Source organism: Gallus gallus, chromosome 2 (genome assembly GCF_016699485.2).
Source record: "Gallus gallus isolate bGalGal1 chromosome 2, bGalGal1.mat.broiler.GRCg7b, whole genome shotgun sequence".
Classification (NCBI taxonomy): Eukaryota; Metazoa; Chordata; class Aves; order Galliformes; family Phasianidae; genus Gallus; species Gallus gallus.
In genome coordinates, this window is record NC_052533.1 from 112,382,754 (window position 1) to 112,387,387 (window position 4,634).

Below are 4,634 nucleotides of genomic sequence, written 5' to 3' on the forward strand. Positions count from 1 at the left end.
CTCCCTCAATTGTGTCAGGAACATTACTCAATTATCACATAAGATCTTAACGTGTTGCTTTACGATCCATTGAGAGAATCCGAATATGTAAATATTAGTCCTACAACCTATATAGTAAAAGTTGCATTTACTTCACAAGGCCTGGATTTCACTCACTGTGTTTAAATCACCAGCAAAAGCTCTCCAGGACCTTGGGTAAACATTGCCTAGAGTTATGGAACCTCTCAGCAGGGTTATTAAAAAAAAAAAAAAAAAGAAAAAAGTGTCACAAATTCACAAGTGTAGTCTATGTTGAATGTATTATGGTAATTGAACTGTCATCATACTGTTGTCAGTGTACATCTGTGTCTAATTGAAAATACATTTCAGTGCAGTTTTAGCCATAAACAGAATGTGATAAACCTTTCTTGGTGGACTGGGGATGGGTTCTGTAACTTCTGGTACCTTCTTTTTCTTTTTGTCCTTTCTTTTCTTTTGGTGTGAATTATAACCTGGAGCATCAGAAATAAGGAGAAGAATTAAAGGAATAAAATTAAACATACTTTTATGAATTTCAAGAAAATTCAAGTCTAGCTGAATCTTAAATTGATTTTCCTGTCACTAATGCTAGCATCGATCTGAGCAGGAAAAATTTATTAACAATTTTCCATTGTAGATCATTTTAAAAAGAGTTATGTACTTTAGGCCTGAATACCACATGCAATAATTCATAGCAGAGCAATCCATATGCTACACATCTCTCTTAATCTGTCAAGAGAAAATGTTAAACCAGGAGCAGATGAGAAGAATAGATTTATTGTGACAACATATTTTGGATTCCTTCTTTACTTTTCTCACCTAAAAATATCTGCATGGTTGATATTATCCTTAGGTAAATACTTATTCATGACTTTATGTCCTTCCTAGCAAGAATTCATTTTCTCGCACCAAAATTCTCAGCTGAGACTGTCCAGATCACCAGTTCAATATTCATTACAGGTCATCCTTTAAGTAATGCAATATTTATTGCTGGCAATGAAGAAATAGCAATTAATTGAGTGGATGGTAAATATAAACATAACTCTGCCGAGGAATAGATCAAAAAGTATTGTGCATATGGCATTAAATGTTTGCTACGAATTAGTTAAAGAAAGCTGACACACAACAGCAAGAATTTTTTTTGGCTCAGTCATACAGCCAAAGTTACTTAGATTTTAAATCTGAATGCAATCTTAAATACTTTTTAATCCAAATAAAATCATGAATATTAATGAGCTTGCATCAACAGCTTTATCTACAGTCAGAAGAGCACACATGCAGGTGGGTATCACCTTCTAACTTGGGGCCAAGCCAGCGCATGGCATAGGTCACTCACAGTTCACATGCCATTGTCTCCAACTTTGCTGACATAGCTGAACTTAGGACGTAGCCTGGGATCACGCACTTCCAGGAGCCCACAAACAGTCTTGGTTCCTCCAGCATAGGAACAACAAATTTCAGGAACAACAAAATTCAGTCACCACAACACTCGTCCAGTGCGGACAAAATTCCTCCTTTATGTAGCCTACTTCTGGTTATAATAAAATAAATAAATAAATAAATAAATAAATACTAGTATTTTATTAACTGACATCCTCCTTTTCTCATGTAAAGTTCATTCTGCTAAAGCTGATGTGAAATGAAAACAATGTCAAGATTCGCGTACAAATTGTACAAAGTTCTACTGAGTCAAAAATATGTAGAGATATTGGAATACTGCTGCATTTCTATCCCATCATCTATTTCCTTGACATTTGTTTTTCAGACAGAAAAAAGCTGCTTTCTAACTCTTATCATCAAAGGCATATTTAAAATAAATTTTTATCAGAGAGCATTTTCTGGATAAAATTATGACAACTGAATACTAGATTCCATACTTAAGCACTCAGAAAATTCTAAAACTAAGACCAGTGTTTCTGTAGAGGTCTTAATGTCTGTGAATTACAAATTACCACTGAATTACATAATACTAGATTTTAAAGGATTCTTTTTAATACATATGTTGAACACCCACTTTATAATCAAAAAATCTATTTTTTATCCAACCAAATTTAAAAAATTCCAATGATTTTGGCATAGAGAACAGTCACATTTTTAAAAATAATATAGCTTCATTTAACCATTTTCACAGATGCTGCAGAATCAAGGGCCTTTGATAAGAATGTTATAACTTGTACGACTTTTTCCATCCGTTTTTGTTACATGCAGTTGTAAGTACTATAATAGTAGTCAATAGAATAGTAGTAAATGGTGCAAGAAGAACATGGGGGTCCTGCTGGATGAAAAGCTGGACATGAGTACAGAAGACCAATAGTATCCTGGGTTCCATCAGAAGAGGGGTGGCCAGCAGGGACAGGGAGATGACTGTCCCTCTCTACTCTGCCCTCATGAGGCCCCATCTGGAGAACTGTGTCCAGGTCTGGGGCCCCTAATACAGGAAAGATGAGGAGCTGTTGGAGTGGGTCCAGAGGAGGACCACAAAGATGATCGAAGGGCTGGAGCACCTCTCTTACGAAGAACCATTGAGGGAGATGGACTTGTTTAGTTTGGAGAAGATAAGGCTCTGTAGAGACCTCATCGCAGCATTCCAGTACTTGAGGGGAGCTTCAAAGCAGGATGGAGACCGACTTTTACACAGGTAGAGAGTGATAGGACAAGGGGCAATGGCTTTAAACTAAAAGAGGGGAGATTTAGGTGAGATGTTAGGTGGAAATTCTTTAATCAGTGTTGTGAGGCAGTGGCACGGGCTGCTCAGAGAAGATATGGGTGCCTCATCCCTGGAGGTGTTCAGAGTCAGGTTGGATGGGGTCCTGGGCAGCCTGATCCAGTGGATGGCAGCCATATTGATGGCAGAAGGGTTACAACTAGATGATCTGTAAGGTCTCTTCCGACTTCAGCCATTCTATGATTCCATGATTTCCTAATATAGCCAATTCCAAAATGTGAGACCTGTGCCATTTATAGCAAAATTTAAATATAGCAGTTCTCTGGATAAAAGATTTTTGGACTGATTGCTGCTCTAGTAACTCAGCTACAGGATACATACTCCAACAAAGCTGCAAAGCAAGCAGAACATCACTGAATAGCTCAGGAAGCAGTCATGAGCATTTCTGCAGGACCCTACAGCTAAATGGAGACAATGTGGTAAAAAGGAACATGGTTTAGTGGGCAATAGTGGTGGTAGGTGGATGGTTGGACTAGATGATTTTAGAGGTCTTTTCCAACCTTCATGATTCTATAACTCTGTGAGTGCCTTTGACTGGCAATTAATGCCCAGAAATCTGAACCAGTGTTAAACCACACCAAAACAAACAAACAAACGAAAGTGAAAGATTTCAGACTGTCTAATCCAGTGCAGAAGAATGCTGAAAACTTAAAAGTGCATGAAACTGATACTTAAAGAGTAGATGAACAGGACATGTGGCTAATTTTTATTTAATTTATTGATACAATATGCAGCAGCTGTAAGGAAAGATGACAGATTGCCGTCATGTACTGAGAAGCGTTAGGTGTTTACAAAATACTCATCAGACCTCTTAGAAGCCTTTTTTTTTTTTTTTTACACTCTAGAGAAATAAGTAGATGAATTAAGAGAAAGGGGATACTAAAAACATAGCTCAGTTTCTTCTGCCTAAGTAGAATGACTTCAGAGGAGAATGTGGCATTAGGGAAGTGTTAATCCCACTAGATATTACTGCAAAATAAATCTTGAAGCACTGCTTCACCAAAGTAAGGGGCTACTACTTAAGTTCATAATATATAAACTTAGTGTGTAACCTTATAGGTCTGACGAATAATCAAATCATCTGCTGTGAATAATAACATTTATTATTACTATTAAGTAATCAAGTTAAAATTAGGGATATATTTTGGCATCTATTCATCTACAGGATAGTTATTAATTATTATTACTTGGAAGTGGTTTGCTTTATTTTCTTGGGACAAAATTTAAATCAAGCTGTTCTATTTACTACTTGAAAGAAACTTTCCTGCAAATAATCAAGAAAACACAAAAGTACCTCCTTATTTTCTTTTTCACATTTACTGTCATATACGTAAGAAGATAATAAATAAAGGTAAATAAATAAGCAGATGATCTCCACCACCCGTTTGGAAGAATTAGCCAAACAGATCTACATCAGCTCACAGAAACTGGGTCTGCAACGTCAGACAAATGACAGCAGGCTTGACATACATTTGTTAGGACAGTTTAGGTATAAGTGGTTCTGTGGAAAAACTGATGAACTCTGGCTAATATTTTCAACAGTTTTCTAAGATTCAGGGAAATCTAGTGAAAAAAAACATTTGTTGGTCTTTAGAAGGGCAGTATGCAGTGAAGGAATTATCTCTGGTGAATGGTATTCCCACTGAAAATTTGATCTGTAGGCAATCTGTAACTCCTGAGCTCTTCTTAGTGAAAACTTTTATTTAATTTTAGCTACATTTTATTTTAAAAATGCAGTTCACTCACAGTTAAGTAGCTCACATTCTAGGTTTGTAAATAGCTCGTCTAGTATATGGGAGATAGATGCTGGCAGCAAGCACCCACTTTCAATATTTTGATTAGTTCTGCTTGGCTTGTATCATCAGTTGATTGAATGTAAGATTGTGCACAT

At 36.5% G+C, this 4,634-nt stretch overlaps 1 long non-coding RNA gene across 1 annotated transcript; it reads right to left on the bottom strand.

Moving 5' to 3' along the window:
• Positions 1–265: 265 nt before the first annotated feature.
• On the bottom strand, positions 266–2,411 carry LOC121110135. Its single transcript, XR_005857771.1, has 2 exons — positions 1,355–2,411; positions 266–491 (listed from the first exon to the last, which is right to left on the bottom strand). It is a non-coding gene; the product is annotated as an uncharacterized LOC121110135 (long non-coding RNA).
• Positions 2,412–4,634: the final 2,223 nt, after the last annotated feature.